The 16,938-nt window shown below is 41.5% G+C and overlaps 1 protein-coding gene and 1 long non-coding RNA gene across 2 annotated transcripts in view; one reads left to right on the top strand and one right to left on the bottom strand.

The window, feature by feature from the left end:
• Positions 1 to 1,822: 1,822 nt before the first annotated feature.
• Positions 1,823 to 14,426, bottom strand: LOC124520657 (uncharacterized). Its single transcript, XR_006964358.1, has 3 exons — positions 14,325 to 14,426; positions 9,563 to 9,704; positions 1,823 to 1,862 (listed from the first exon to the last, which is right to left on the bottom strand). It is a non-coding gene; the product is annotated as an uncharacterized LOC124520657 (long non-coding RNA).
• An 84-nt stretch (positions 14,427 to 14,510) lies between these two features.
• The window catches only part of TEC (tec protein tyrosine kinase), a 127,773-nt gene continuing 125,345 nt past the window's right edge, over positions 14,511 to 16,938 (top strand). Inside the window, exon 1 of the mRNA XM_047091314.1 lies at positions 14,511 to 14,571. The gene's annotated coding sequence lies outside the window, so the exon portion shown is untranslated. The remainder of the gene's footprint in view (positions 14,572 to 16,938) is intronic.

Below are 16,938 nucleotides of genomic sequence, written 5' to 3'. Positions count from 1 at the left end.
CAGCTCCCTGGGGATGTTAACTGACCTGGCATTTCTGGCCTGCTCCCTATAGAAGAGCCAAGAAAAAGCTCTTAGGCAGAAGGTGCCTGACAGTGACCTTGTTCTTCTAGAGGAAAGGTCAGAGGCTATATGAGGGACACTGACAGCTACTACAGTGGGGTGAGGCAGGGAAAGTAGAGTGACAGCAGGTAGTTTGTAAGAGGGGCGAACTAAGTAATTCAGCAGAACTGGCCCAGAGAAAGATTTTATTTTATTTTATTTTATTTTATTTTATTTTATTTTATTTTATTTTATTTTATTTTATTTTATTTTTATTTTTTTTTTAATTTTTTTTTTTTTCAACGTTTTTTTTTATTTATTTTTGGGACAGAGAGAGACAGAGCATGAACGGGGGAGGGGCAGAGAGAGAGGGAGACACAGCATCGGAAACAGGCTCCAGGCTCCGAGCCATCAGCCCAGAGCCTGACGCGGGGCTCGAACTCACGGACCGCGAGATCGTGACCTGGCTGAAGTCGGACGCTTAACCGACTGCGCCACCCAGGCGCCCCCAGTTTAACTATTTTAACCCGCTGAAGGACATAGGGTTTTCCCAGGTTTTGACTATTATAAAGAAAGCTACTATAAACTTGGAGTATAGGTTTTTGTGTGAACCTAAGTTCTCATTTCTCTAGGACAAACGCCTAAGAACAATTGTTGGGTCATAGGATAGTTGAAGGTTTGATTTTTTTTTTTTAAATTTTTTTTTTTTTTTTTCAACGTTTATTTATTTTTGGGACAGAGAGAGACAGAGCATGAACGGGCGAGGGGCAGAGAGAGAGGGAGACACAGAATCGGAAACAGGCTCCAGGCTCTGAGCCATCAGCCCAGAGCCTGACGCGGGGCTCGAACTCACAGACTGCAAGATCGTGACCTGGCTGAAGTCGGACGCTTAACCGACTGCGCCACCCAGGCGCCCCGAAGGTTTGATTTTTAAAGGAGCTGCCAGACCATTTTCCTGAATAGCTCTAACATTTTACATTCCCAATCACGGTGTATGAGTGATCAAATTTCTCTCCATCATTACTTGCATTTGATGTTGTCATTATGTTTTATTTCAGCCATTCTGAGAGTTGTTTAGTGATATCTCATTGTAATTTTTATTTGCATTTACCAAGCATTGAATAATGTTGAAGATCTTTTCATGTGTTTATTTGCTATCTGTATATGCTGTTCAGTGAAATATCTCTTCATGTCTTTTGCCCATTTTTTCTTTTTTAAGGAGAGACAGAGTACGAGCAGGGGAGGGGATCGGAGAAAGGGAGACAGAGAATCTGAAGCAGGCTCCAGACTCTGAGCTGTTAGCATAGAGCTTGATGCAGGGCTTAAACTCATGAGCCATGACATCATGACCTGAGTAGAAGTTGGACGCTGAACCCACTGTGCCACCCAGGCGCCCCTCCATTTTTCTAATTGGATTGTTTATTTTGTTGTGCTGTTGAGTGTTGAGAGCTCTTTATATAGCCTAGATACTAGTCTAGACTAGATACTGATATAGACTAGATACTAGTCTTTATCAGATACATAGCTTGTACATAATTTCTCTCAGTCTGCAGCCTGTCTTTTTATCCTCTTAACAGGGACGTTCACAAAGCAGAAGTTTTATTTAATTGAGACATAATTCACATAACTTAAAATTCACCATTTTAGGGGTGCCTGGGTGGCTCAGTCGGTTGAGCATCCGACTTCGGCTCAGGTCATGATCTCGCGGTCTGTGAGTTCGAGCCCCGCGTCGGATTCTGTGCTGACAGTTCGCAGCCTGGAGCCTGTTTCAGATTCTGGGTCTCCCTCTCTCTCTGGCCCTTCCCCATTCATGCTGTCTCTCCCTGTCTCAAAAATAAATAAACGTTAAAAAAAATAAAATTAAAAAAAATCACCATTTTAAACTGTAGACTTCAGGGTTCTTTAAAATTGTATACGCGATTGTTGTATAACCATTACGGCCATCCAATTCCCCAACATTTCCATCACCCTGAAAGGAAACCCCATTCCTATTAGCAGTTGGCCCTAAATTCCCTCCCTCCCTCTATCCCCTGGCAAGCACTAATCTCTTTTCTGTCTCTATGGGCTTCCCTATGCTGGACATTTCATATAAATGAGATGAGTACAGCATGTGGCCTTCTGTGCCTGGCTTCTTTCACTTAGCATCATGTTTCCAAGGTTCATCCATGTTGCGGTGTATATCAGTTCTTCATTTCTTTTAATGGTAGAATAATAACCCACTGTGTGTATATATTATATATATATGTATATGTATATGATATTTTGTTTACCTGTTTATCAGCTGATGGACATTTTGGTGGTGTTCATTTTTTCGCTATTTGAATAATACTGCAATGAGCATTTGTAGACATGTATTTGTTTGAGTACTTGTTCTCAATTCTTTGGGATATACACCTAGGAGTGGAACTGCTGGCTCATATCTTAATTATATGTTCAACTTTTTAACTTCAAAATGTTTTGCACAGTACAAAATTTTTGCCCTTGTTTTTCAAATACTGAAGCAGTCTTGCAGTTCTGGAACAAACCCCACTTGGTCATAGTGTATAATTCTTTTTAACTGAGTTCTATTTAATATTATTTTGCTAAAAATTTTAATGTCAGGGGCACCTGGTGGCTCAGTTGGTTGAGCATCCAACTCTTGGTTTTGGCTCAGGTCATGGTCTCATGGTTCGTGGGTTCAAGCCCCACGATGGGCTCTGTGCTGCAGTGTAGAGCCTGCTTGGGATTCTCTCTCCCTCTCTCTCTGCCCCTCCACCCCATGCCTCTCTCATTCTCAAAATAAATTAAAAAAAAAATTAAAAAAAATTTTATGTCTATATCCATGAAGAATATTGGTCTGCAGTTTTCCTTTCTGGTACTGTTGTTCTCTGGTTTTGGCATTAGGGTAATACTAGCTTTATAAAATGAATTGGGAAGGGTCCTTTCTTCTTCTATTTTCTGGTGGACATTGTGAAGAATTAAATGTTAATTCTTCAAACATTTGTTAGAATTTTCCAGCAAAACCATTTGGTCTGAAGATTTCATTTGGGGGAGTTTTATTTTTAATTAATTAATTAACTTATTTTTGAGAGAGAGAGAGAGAGAGAGAGGGCGCAGTAAGTGAGGGTGAAGAGAGAAAGGGAGAGAGAGAGAGAATTCCCTGAGGGAGAGAGAGAGAGAGGGAGAGAAAAGCGGGGCTCACCCAAAGTGGGCTGGTGCTCAGGAACCTGAGATCATGACCTCAGCCAAAGTCAGATGTTTAAATGACTGAGGCACCCAGGTGTTTAGGGAGTTCTAAAATTACATCTTCAGGGGTGCCTGGGTGGCTCAGTTGGTTAAGCGGCCGACTTTGGCCCAGGTCATGATCTCGTGGTCCATGAGTTCGAGCCCCGCGTCGGGCTTTGTGCTGACAGCTCAGAGCCTGGAGCCTGTTTCAGATTCTGTGTCTCCCTCTCTCTGACCCTCCCCCGTTCATGCTTTGTCTCTCTCTGTCTCAAAAATAAGTAAACATTAAAAAAAAATTTTTTTAATTACGTCTTCAGTCCTTAACAGTTACAGGTTTTCCCACTTATTTCATACTGGGTGAGTTGTAGTCATTTGTACTTTTTAAGGATTAGTCTATTTCAAATAAATTGTCAAATTTATGTGCGTTGAAAAAAAATTTGTAATTATGTAATGGTGATGGATGTTAATTAGACTTTTTGTGGTGATAATTTTACCATATATACAAATACCGAGTCATTCTGTTGTGTACCTGCAATGAATATTCAATTATTTTTCAACTAAAAATTATACGTATAGATTTGTTTGTAATGTTCATTTATCATCATTTTTTAATTTTTAATTTTTTTGAAAATTTTGTGTTGAGAGAGAGAGACAGGGGAGAGGGGCAGAAGGAGAAGGAGAGGGAGACACACACACACACAGAGAGAGAGAGAGAGAGAGAGAGAGAATCCCAAGCAGGCTCCACACAGCATGGTGCCTGACGTGGGGTACCATCTTTTTGATGTTGGAATGCTGTGTAATGATTCTGCCCTGTTTCATTCCTGACACTGGTAACTTCCATCTTTTCTATTTATCTTCGAGTTTTCCTAGGTGTTTGTCAATTTTATAATCTTTCTAAAGAACCAGCTCTTTCATTGATTTTCTCCATTGGTTTTTGGTTTTCAATTGCATTGATTTCTACTTTTGTTTTTATTATTTGCTTCCGTTTGCTTTGGATTTATATTGCTCTTCTTTTTCTAGGTTCTTAAAATGGGAGCTTAGATTATTGATTTGAGAATTTTCCTATTTCCTAATGGATGCATTTACTGCTATAAATTTCTCTGTCGGCACTGTTTAGCTGTGTCCCACAAATTTTGAAATGTTGTTCCACAAATTTTGATATGTTGTTTATTTTCATTCCACTTAGATCATTTTTTGTTTTCCCTTACGATTTCCTCTTTGATACATGAATTATTCACAAATGCATTGTTTAGTTTCCTGTTTGTTTGGAGATTTGCCTGGTATCTTTCTGATACTGATTTCTGGTTTAATTTTATAGTGATCAGAACATATTCTGTGTGAATTCAATTATTTTGAATTTGTTGTAGTTTGTTTTATGGCCCAGGATATGATCTACCTTGGTACATGTTCCATGGACACTTGAAAAGGATGTGTATTCCACTATAGGGTGGAGAATCCTGCCAAGTGTCAATTAGATCCTGTAGGTTGATGGTGTTGTTGGGAATTTTTCTATATCCTTGCTGGTTTTCTGTCTACTTGTTCTATCAATTGTTGAGAAAGAGATGTCTTTACAATTCCAATTTAAATATAGTAATTTTGAGGGGCACCTAGCTGGCTCAGGTGGAGGGGCATGTAACTCTTGATCTTGGGGTTCTGAGTTTGAGCCCCATGTGGGGTATAGAGACTACTTAAATAAATAAAACTTTAAAAAAACCACCTATCATAAAAAATTTAAAAAAATATAGTAATTTTGAGTATAAATTTCTTTGTATAGCTTTTTTTTAGTGGATGCTCTAGGTTTTACATTATATATATACATATATACATATATATATACACATATATAGATGTGTATATATATATATATATATATATATATATATATATATATATACACATACCAGCTTCTACTGGTACCATTATGTTATCAGTTTGAAGAAAATATAGAAACTTTATTTCCCTGGGATGCTGACTGTTCAATTGGTTAAGCACCTGACTCTTTATTTTGGCTCAGGTCATGATCTCAGTTTGTGAGTTCGAGCCCCATACCAGGCTCCATGCTGACAGTGCAGAGCCTGCTTGGGATTCTTTCCCCCTCTCTCTCTTCCCTACCCCCTCTCTCACACGCATTCTCTCTCAAAATAAATAAACATAAAAAAAATAAACTTTAGCTCCCTGTACGTACATTTACCCTCTTTTATTTAAAATTGTCCTAAATATTTCTTTCATACTTTTAGAACCATTTGGACAATGTTACAATTTTTGCTTCAACTATCCATTGTAATTCAGAAAAAGGAAGAGGAGAGGGAAAATCTATTCTTTACCAATATTTTTACTTACTGTGTTCTCTCTTCATCACTGATATTCCAAGATGTCTTCTTTTTCTGATTCCTTTTTGTTTGGAGAACTTCCATTAGCCATTCTTTTAGGGTGAGTTGGCTGATGACAAGTTATCTTAATTTTCCACTACCTAGAATGACTTGATTCACTTTTTTAAAAGTTTGTTTATTTATTTTTTAGTAATCTCTACACCCAACATGGGTTTCGATCTCACAACCCTGAGATCAAGAGTTGTATGTTCTTCCAACTGAGCCAGCCAGGCACCCCTCTCCTTCATTTTTGAAGGATATTTTTGGTGGGTATAGGATTGTAGGCTGGCTGGCCATTATTTTACTTTAACACTGAAAACTGTTGTGCTACTTCCTTCTGCACGGTTTCTGTTAAGAAATCAGCTGCCATTCGATTTGTTTTCCTTCCATAGGTAAGATGTTATGACTCACTGGTTTTAAGATTTTTTTTTTTGTCTTTAGTTTTAAGAAGTTTGACTATGATGTGTCTTAGCATGGATTTCTTTGCCTTTATCCTGTGTGAAGTTTGCTTAACTTCTTGATCTGTAGGTTTACAGATTTTGTAAAATATGGAAAGTTTTCAGCTATTATTTTTTCAGTGCTTTTTCAGCCCTGCTCTCTTTCTCCTCTACTAATACTCTGAAGACACAAGTGGAAGATCTTTTGTTATGGTCCCAGAGGATTGTTCATGGATTTGCTTTGTTTTGTTTTTGTTTGTTCAGACTGAGTAACTTCTATTGCTCTCTCCAGTTCACTGAATTCCTATATTTCATGCATCCTGCTGAAGTCTATCCATGGAGTTTTAAAACTTTAGGTTTTGTATTTTCAGTTCTAAAATTTCCATTTGGTGAATTTTTAGGCCTTCTACTTCTTTGCTGAGATTTTCTATATAAAAAAATATTTGTTTCAAGTGTGTGTGTAACTGCTCATTGAATCAGTTTTATGATGGTTGCTTTAAAATCTTTTTCACAAAATTCTAACCTCTCTGTAATCTTGGTGTTGGTGTCTATTAATTACCTTTTTTAAAAATTCAGTTTGAGATCTTGTTTCTTGATATAGTAAGTTATTTCAATTGAAACCAGGACATTTGGGGAATTATGTTATGAGATTCTGGATTGTATTTAAGCCTTTGTTTTATCTGGCTTCTTCTGACACTACTTTGGCAGAGGAAGGTGGAGGAGCACTGTCTCTACCAGGTACCAGTTGGAGTTAGAAGTTCGGGTTTCCCACTCTTCCTCCATTGACAGTCAAGGGAGGTGCTTCCCATTACTGCTAGGTGGGGTTGGAAGTTCCACTTCTCTCCTGGTTTTCAGTGACACCTCCCTGGCTGAGAGGGATAGGAATTTCCTGTTACTGCTCCCCACGTGACTTCCAGTGACACTACAGTGTGGGGATATGTGTGGTCTCAATAATTGGTTTTGTATTCTTGTTTGAATTTATTGTGTAAATCCATTTTGGTTTTAAATATGTATAAAATACTATATACATGAATAATGTATAACAAGTTTTATATTTACATATAGTTAAGTAAATTAGGATGAAAATGTTTTGTTTATAGTGACAAAGCGGGCAAAGACATGAACAGACATGTTTCTTTTTTTTTTTTTAATGTTTTTATTTATTTTTGAGACACAGAGAGACAGAGCATGAACGGGGGAGGGGCAGATAGAGAGGGAGACACAGAATCAGAAGCAGGCTCCAGGCTCTGAGCTGTCAGCACAGAGCCTGACATGGGGCTCAAACCCACGAACTGTGAGATCATGACCTGAGCTTTAACCAACTGAGCCACCCAGGTGCCCCAACAGATGCTTTTCCATAGAATACATCCAGATGGCTAACATTAAAGACTCTCAACATGAACAGATGCTCCACATCACTCATCATCAGGGAAATACAAATCAAAACCAAAATGAGATGTCACCTCACACCAGTCAGAATGGCTAAAATTAACAGATCAGGAAACAATAATGTTGGCCAGGATATGCAGAAAGGGGAACACTTTTGAACTGCTGGTGGGAATGCAAACTGGTGCAGTCACTCTGGAAAACAGTATGGAGATTCCTCAAAAAATTAAAAATAGAGGACCCTACAACCCAGCAATTGCACTACTAGGTATTTATCCAAGGATGCAAAAATGCTGATTCGAAGTGGCCCAGGCACCCCAATGTTTATAGCAGTACTATCAACAATAGGCAAATTATGGACAGAGCCCAAATGTCCACCAACTGATGAATAGATAAAGAAGATGTGGTATATATATATACAATGAAATATTACTCAGAGATGAAAAAGAATGAAATCTTGCCATTTGTAACAACATGGATGGAACTAGAGTATATTATGCTAAGTGAAATAAGTCAGTCAGAGAAAGATAAATACGACACAATTTCACTCATATGTGGAATTTAAGAAACAAAACAGATGAACATAGGGGAAGGGAAGGAAAAATAAGATAAAAAAAACAGAGAGGGAGGCAACCATAAGAGACTTTTGAATGCAGAGAACAAACTGAGGGTTTTTGGAGGGGCGGTGGGTGGGGGATGGGCAAAACGGGTGATGGGTACTAAGGAGGGCACTTGTGATGAGCACTGGATGTTATATGTAAGTGATGAGTCACTAAATTCTACTCACGAAACCATTATTACCCTGTATATTAATTAACTTAGATTCATTTATTTATTAATGTTTATTCATTTTTGAGAGACAGAGCGTGAATGGTGGAGGGGGCAGACAGAGAGGGAGACACAGAATCCAAAGCAGGCTGCAGGCTCTGAGCGGTCTGCACAGAGTCTGATGTGGGGGCTTGAACTCACGAACTGTGAGATCATGACCCGAGCCCAAGTCAGACGCTTAACTGTCTGAGCCACCCAGGTGCCCCAACTAACTTGGACTTAAATAAAGTTAAAAAAAAAAAAAGTTTTGTTTATAAGGGCTTTCTACTTTACTCCAGTTTGAGAAACACTGACGTGGGTGATAACATGGCCTGATGCCCAAATCAGGAGTCTCTGGAGATATTCCTATTTCTGCCCAGGTTGTTTCACCTACATGAAAAGACGGAAGGAGCTCGGGCCCTGACACTATGGACATCATGCCAGTGTGACACTGACTTTTTATAGACAAGGGAAAAGTAAACTCCTACTAAGGGCTCTATTAGTTTCCTACTGCTGCTGGAACACATTATCACAAACTTACCGCTTTACAACAACACAAATGTGTTCTCGTACAGCTCTAGAGGTCAGCAGTCCGAAAGCAGTTTCACTGGGCTAACATCAAGTTGTCAGTAGGGCCGGTTCCCTCTGGAGGCTCTAGGGCAGAATCTGTTTCCTTGCCTTTGTCAGCTTCTCCAAGCTGCCTGCATTCCTTGGCTTGCAGTCCCTTCGTCTTCAAAGCAAGCCGTGTAGCATCTTCCAACCTCTCCCTTGCTCTCTGTCCTCTGTTTCTCTCATCACGTCCCCTTTTCTGACTCTGAAGCTCCTGCTTCCCTCTTGTAGGACTCTTGTGAGTCCTACACTGGGCTCATCTGGATGGTCCACAATAATCTACCTATTTTAAGATCCTTCACTTACTCACATCTACAATGTTCCTTTTATCATATAGGTTAACAGATTCCTGGGTTCTGGGGATTTAAGATGTGGACATCTCTGGGGGTCGTTATTCACCTACCAAGAGGGGATGCTGTTAATTTGCAGTTAAAATTTTGAAACTAAAATTTTATTATTTTTTTTTTAAATATTTTTTTAAACGTTTTTAATTTATTTTTGGGACAGAGAGAGACAGAGCATGAACGGGGGAGGGGCAGAGAGAGAGGAAGACACAGAGTCGGAAACAGGCTCCAGGCTCTGAGCCATCAGCCCAGAGCCCGACGCGGGGCTCGAACTCACGGACTGCGAGATCGTGACCTGGCTGAAGTCGGACGCTTAACCGACTGCGCCACCCAGGCGCCCCTAAAACTAAAATTTTAAAGGACTGACCTTTTCACCAGAATGTAAGCTCCACCATAACAGGGAGTTTGTCAGGACGGTTCACCAATGGTTTCTCGGCTTTCTGCTAACGCAGTGATGGTCACATTTTCCCGACTGTCACTGTTGAGGAGGCAGCTAGGTAGAGAGCATTCTAGGCAGAAGAAACAGCAAGTGCAAGACATCAGGGCATAGTATACTTTTTATTCATACTTATAATAATATAACATTTGATATGACATAGCTCATTTTATCTCAATTCTCATGAACTATCAAGTCGTGGATACACTGTACCCATTTTTTAATTAAAAAATTTAAAAAATGTTTATTTATTTTGAATTATTTTGTTTATTTTTGAGAGAGAGAGAGAGAGAGAGAGAGAGAGAGAGAGACAGAGTGAGCAGGGGAGGGGCAGAGAGAGAGGGAGACACAGAATCTGAAGCAGGCCCCAGGCTCTGAGGTGTCAGCACAGAGCCCGACGCGGGGCTCGAACTCACGAACCGTGAACTGAAGTTGGAGGCTTAACCGACTGAGCCACCCAGGTGCTCCTATACTGTACCCATTTGAAACACTATTTAGATCCTAATCCAAAACACAAACTGGTCAAACCCTGAGGGTTTCACTCCATATGTTTCTCATCTTTATCTTTGATTCTGTTTCTTCTGAATGTAAACTGGTTTTACATCTGTGCCTTCTTTTCTGACTCTGCAATTTAAAAAGTTTTTGATTACTATTAAATCAACATAAAAACATTATACAAGGAATTGTTTTTTGTTTTTAAACCCATGATCCATGATTAAACCTTTATTTTCTCTGGCACACTTGCATGGTTTAAGCGTGCAAAATCCAGAGTCCTCCTACTGCTTCATATTCACTTCCTAGCTTTGCCACTCACTAGCTGTGTGACTTTGGGCAAATTACTTAGATCTTCTCTGCTTCAGTCTCCTCATCCGTAAAGCAGAAATAACAACTGTACCTACCTCACACAGCTGTTGTGAAAATTAGATGCATTAATCTAATGTACTGAAAACAGAGCCTGGCACACAGGAACCCCTCAAAAACTATTAGTCACTTTTCTTATTTTCAACCCAACAATTTTCTATGCACATAATTTTTATTTAATTGCAATAATAAAACATAAAACAATCATAGGATACATAAAGCACTGTATTCTACTTTTTTCATTTAATGTTCATAAGTTTTCCTCTACATTCCTATATTATTAACTTAGATACTTTTTAAAAAATTTTTATCCATTTATTTATTTTGAGAGAGAAAGAGGCAGCACAAGTGAGGGAGGGGAAAAGAGGGAGTGAGAGAGAGAATCCCAAGCAGGCTCTGCACTACCAGCACAGAGTCCGATGCGGGGCTTGATCCCATGAAGCCATGAGATCATGACCTGAGCCGAAACCAAGAGTTGGACACTTAACAGAGTGAGCCACCCAGGTGCCCCTAACCTAGATACTATTTTTAGTGACAGCCTGACATTCCATACTGTCGATAGTTTTGGCTTAAACATTTCCTTGTTGTTGGGCATTTAGTTATTGTATTATTTTTAGTTACGATCTCAAAATCATGCTTTGTATATGATGCTTTTTCTTTCTTTTGAATGATTCATTTAGCAACTGTTCCTAGGAGTATAATTCTTGATTTTGTGTCCAACATTTAAAACTCCATGGGGCGCCTGAGTGGCTCAGTTGGTTAAGTGTTCAACTCTTGATTTCAGCTCAGGTCATGATCTCATGTTTCGGCAGATGGAGCCCCATGTTGGGCTCTGCATTGACAGCATGGAGCCTGCTTGGGATTCTCTCTCTCTCTCTCTCTCTCTCTCTCTCTCTCTCTCTTCTCTGTCTGCCCCTACACCCCTCCCCCCCCAATTAATAAATAAACTTAAAACTCCCTCTTACAGGAGGTGCCTCAATGGCTCAGTAGCTAGAGCGTGCAACTCTTGATCTCAGGGTTGTGAGTTCAAGCTCCATGTTGGGTGTGGAGCATACTTAAATACAAAATACAAACAAAAACCCCACAAAACTCTTTCTTTCCTTCTACATCGTTCCAAAGAAGCAACTACTTTCAGTACATGATGGAAAGAGAAGCAGACATATCATATTACCCCAGCGAAGTCATTTTCATGTAGGAACAGACTCCTGGTAAAGAACTGATAAGGTCTATAGTATTATCATCATTGTTTTCATCATTCATTCATTCAACAAACATGTGTTATTCATGTAGGGTGGGTCAGGTCCCTTGTGGGTAGGAAGAAAGTTATAAAAGAAAGCCAGAGACTTAAAAAAAAGTGTGATGAGCTCCAAATACAAACATTTTATTTATAAACCTTCCAATTCAGTGTCTTTTAATGCACAATGTGGAATCTTTGTGCAAGTTAAAAAGAGGTATTTTTTTCTCTCAAGGAACTAAAATTATGTCAACCTGATACTGGTCATCCAAACATACAAATTTTACAGAAGTCACGGGGATATCTTGTAAGAAGGAAGTCCTTGTAAGAAGTCTACATAAATGCCTTTGTTTTTTTTTGTACCTCAGCATTATTTTAAAATAAAGAAGACAGTAATGATGCGGTTGGAATCTTCTGTTTGGAAACAGAAGGAGGAAGTCTGAGTTATATAGGCTTCAACTTTGTTTTCTGTTTTCTATTAAAACTACTGAACTTTTCACATAAGAAATAATAGAGATTAAACTTTTTTTTTTTTTTTAGCCCACCACATCCTGAGTTCAGTTTTACACCTTTTCATCAGTATAGCTAAAGTTCTATAAAAGCCTCTCTTGCTGTCTTTATCTCTGTTTCTCTTTTTATCAACACTCCACTGAAAACAACCGCCAGTACTCTATACTACATGCTTTGGGTATGATATACCTGAGGCAGCCACCTACCTAAATTGAGAACGTAATGAGTGTCTTCTTTTAGGCAACAGCAAAACATTATGGAAACTACCCCAACTATCACTGATAATGAATTCTGTTACTGGGATATTCTGTTCACAGATCAGTTCTCCCTGGTTTTGAGAATTAAGACAGGTAATATAGACATTTTACTGTCTTTTTTATTTTTAAACTTTATGAAGGGGTAAGAAGGGTCTGGGTTTGTTGCCCTTTCAGTCAGACTTCATCAACTTTGAAAATCTCATTTCCATTAAGTCAGAAATAGGAGCCACCAGAGTCACCTGGTGAGCACAGGCAAAGTGATTTGGAAATCAGTTTGTTTGGTCACCACGACATCAGTTAACCCCTTAAGACAGTGGCTCTCCTACCTTTGGGCGTCAGTCCATTTGATGGAAGTGTTAAGTGTGTGTGTGCGTGTGTGTATGAGTTTTTATTGGAGAAAACCAACTTTATTACTATAACAAATAATTATAACTCTCTTTCCACACACACACACACACACACAATTTTTTTGTTCTGTTTTGTTTTGCATACAATTTCAGAAGGTTCCTTACGTCTGCTCCCTCAAAGAACACCTGCTCTGGAGGAAATTATGTTGACTAGTCAACAGTAGTTTCTGAATGGGTAAGAGGCAGGAGAAATGGGGGTTGGGACGAAACAGTGGATCACAAAAGAGAAATTTTACTAGATTCATTCTGAGTGCAGGTCATTATGCTCAAGGCCCCCACAAGAGGGAGGGAGGATTTGGAACCAGAAGGCCTTGTGCTCTCTTCCCATCCCTCCCCTTTCCTAACTAATGACTTAGCCGAGTTATTAAACTTCCCAACCTTTAGTTTTTTTTGTATTTTTTTTCCCCCTGTGAAATGAAATCTTGTCAGACTTCTTAGGGTTTATTGTATGCTTGAAGGAGAGTCCCACATAAGCATGAGCTTGTAACTATTAATGTACTTGCCTTCCCTTAGCTTCATCTTCAGGGTTGACTGCCTGTCCCCTTGTTCAGCGCCCAGCTCCACTGTCACCTTCCCAGAGGAGTCTCTAGGATGACCAGGTGGAAAGTAGCCTCCCTCTCCCCATCACTCTCAATGCCACCACCCTGCTGTATGACTATAGTCAACACATCTCATATGTGCAGTGGTTTCATTTTGAACTTGCTTCTTGTCTTTTCTCCCCCCAAACTAGAATACAAGCTCCTTTGAGGGCAGAGCCCTCCTCTTGTTTTCCCCGGGCCTGTAACAGTTCCCTGCACACGGTGGACACTCAGATTCTGGTGTCAGGATGGCAGTGGTTTAGAGGGCAGACTCCAGAGGAGGACGATCTGGATTTAGATCCCAGCTTTTCAGCTTACTATGCTGAGCGACATGAGGTTGGTTATGTAACTTCTCTGTGCCTCACTTTCACCACATGTAAAATGGGGGATTCTGATATAGCATATACTTTATAGAAATGTTAATACATGTAAAGTACCAAAACAGAGCCTGGCACACCGTAAGTCTTACATAGGTGCTGTTTTCTACTTTCCAGTGAGTGAGGCAAGTGTTAATACATTAACAGTCAATGCACGTGACCTTGTAAGTGTATCAGATGTGCTCCGATGCCTCAGGTTTGACAGAAAAAGACTTACTCTTTTCATAAAACTCTTGCTTCGCTCCACTGCACCGTGCCATCCACCTGGCCCGCCACCGCTTAGCGGAAGGGGAGGTGCGGTTCCTAGTTCCGACAGAGTCCCCAGTCACCCACAGGTGGCACTGCTCGGGGTTCTCCCGGGGCCGGGGATGTCCCAAACCTCGCGGGGCGTTTCTCCTGGGGTAGGAAGTCTGGGCCTAGGGAAGCCCAGCGCCGCGCTGGGGACACAAGGGACGCTCCTCCGACTTACCTGAAACTCCAGCTGGGTCTCAGGAGCCGGGACGCGCGTCCAACCCACTCCCGCCTCCAGTCTCAAAACCGCCCCAGGGCTCGTGGGAACCGGTTGCTGCGGGCAGAGGCGAGCGGGGGCGGAGCGAGCGGAGCGGGGCGGGGTGGGGGTGGGGCCTGCGGGCTGCGGGCTCCGGGCTCCGAACTCCGCGGCGCCCGCCGGACTTCACACTGTCGGCGGCTCTGCGCACCCCGCGGGCTCCAGCCAGGTAAGGACGCCGCGCGCGCGGGTTGGCCGGGCCGGCCCCGGGACTGCGGGGATCCGGGCAGGAAAGGGTCGGGACCGGCGCGAGGCGAGAGGTGGCTTCCACGAGCCCAAAGACTGGCCTTCCTGGGATGAGGAAGATTTTATCCCTAACGCGGGGTGGTGAGCGCGGGCCCGCCACGCCAGGTGAGGGACCCGGTCCCCTTGGGTCCGGGAAGAAGGGACAGGTGCGCGCTCCCGCGGAGTCGCACCTTCCCGGCGGCCCGCGCCTCCCGGCCTCTCGAGTTCAGGCGCTGGCCTCTCCGGAGGAGCCCCCGCCCCCTTTCTTTTCGGGTCCCAGGGCTCAGGCCGCCCCGCGGCAAGTTCAGCGTTGGGTTGGCTTCCCAGCTGCGCAGCCAGGTTGGTTCGTCCTCTCTGGGTGGCAGCACAGCCTCCATTGAAAGTTGGCACCATCGACGGAGACATTCCACAGTTGTACGTGTCCGAGTGCCTCACCCCACCAAATTCACTTTTTTTTTTTTAATCTGGGAAATTGTTTGAATCTTGAAAACAGGGGTTCGGTGACTACAAGTATTGGAAAAACTAGGATCTTAACCTGGGAGTGTGCGCTTTTCTTGGATCCTAAATTTCCTTTTGATCTGAAATTTTTTTTCAAGGAAGAATAATTATGTGTTTCTGTGTACCAGGTTCAGAAACAGTCTCATCTGTTGCCATTCTTTGGAAACTGGAATATTTGATTAGAAGAGTTGACCTCAGTGTCAACTGGGAACAGGATGGGCTGGTGGCTGAGTTTGAAGGTTATCCAAAATAGTTGAGCGTTTTGAGCATATACCCTGTATTTTTCCAGTGAGTGCCCATTTTCCTTTTAGGAAATTCTGAGAATTTAATCTCTTTGAGATGAGTCTCCCCTAAAGAGCTGAGGTGGAAAAAACAACCTCAACAAACCAGTGGGTTTCCCAATTAAGTTTAGGATGTAACAGGTTGGTTTGTGACCCTGGTAGTTCCTTAGTCGGCAAGAATCACATGGGGGATGGAATATCATGATTTATAGGGAGAAAAGAAAGTATGTTGTAATTTTTTCATCATGTACGGGAAAGTATTTTTTAGTTCAGTTACATTTTCAGGGTTTAGGAAAGACCTATACTTTCCCCATGCCTCAATTAATCTGATCGATATATCACTATTCTTGGCAATTCATGATGCTTACTGCAGTGTATTTATGTTAGTGAGTTTGAGTCTTCCCATAAGGGTGTGTATGTTTGCTTTTTGGAACTGTCTAGGGCAAGTGTTGGAAACACATGCAAATCAGTGCTGTGCTCTAGTTGGCAAAACCTTTACTCCACATAGGTCTTTGAACTAAAATTTTCACAACTCCCCAAATAGAAATGAATACAGAATACTAATGTATGCTCTAGCACGTTTAACCTGTTTACTTATTCTGTACTAAGCCAGTCATCATGTTATTTCAGCAGATGGTTACTCAGGGGCAGGGGCTATGTTTTATCAAATCATGGTCAAGCTCAGAGAATGGTAACCTTTGCTCTTAAAGTTGACCCTTGACAGGGTGGTTGGAAGGGTTATGCTTGGGGAAGAATTGTTGGTCTCCCTGCCTTCCTCTGCATATCCAGAGTGCTAGGAGACTGAGCCTTGGGTCTCTAAGCACACCTCTGCTTACAGGTTCCTCCAGGTTGGCTGGGTTGGTGCCTCCTCTCCCTGCCTGGCTCTTCCGGTTTTATGCTTCCACCCCACTCCACCCCTCCCTGGATTCCTACCCTTAGGGAGAATTACCTTATTGTTCAGGGCAGAGAGACTAAGTCCACATAGTTTGCACAGGGGTGTTGACCCTCAGCCTAGTGCTGGGTCCCCCGAGGATGTTTAGTAAATATCTGTTGAGGACAACGTCACTTGTTTTAGAGTCCTTATTCTCTCTTGTTATTTAGTCTACAGAGGTGAAAAGGAGCGAGGTTGAACGCAGATCCATCATTTTAGGGGCCAGCTGCCTTGGTCAGATTAGTGTAGTAAAGGGGACATTGGAGTCTGTTAGTGAAATTAGCTCATGGTTGTTGGCAATTGTAAGATTATCCTGTACTATGTGATTATGCCATGAGAATAGCTTTGTTGAAAAGAATCCCAGAAGAGGGGGGCTTATTAGTTACCTCCACCTGGACTTGCCTTTTTGTCTCTGCCCTATATCAACCACTCCTTCCTTGGTTGGATTATAACTATTACCTTTCCCACCACATTTGGTTGCTTAGAGCTCAGATGACCACAGCTATTGTGGCCTAGATTTAGAAAATTACATTTTCTATTGTTTGGGAAAAACAAGGATGGCATTTTGCCAAATTCCATGTATATATATGGAATATATATG

This window comes from Lynx rufus, unplaced genomic scaffold, assembly GCF_022079265.1.
Source record: "Lynx rufus isolate CCGP_SWC_20201006 ecotype Redwood Valley unplaced genomic scaffold, mLynRuf1.p SCAF_3, whole genome shotgun sequence".
Classification (NCBI taxonomy): domain Eukaryota; kingdom Metazoa; phylum Chordata; class Mammalia; order Carnivora; family Felidae; genus Lynx; species Lynx rufus.
The sequence above is the reverse complement of the archived record's forward strand: the minus strand, read 5'-3'. Positions and strand labels throughout refer to the sequence as shown.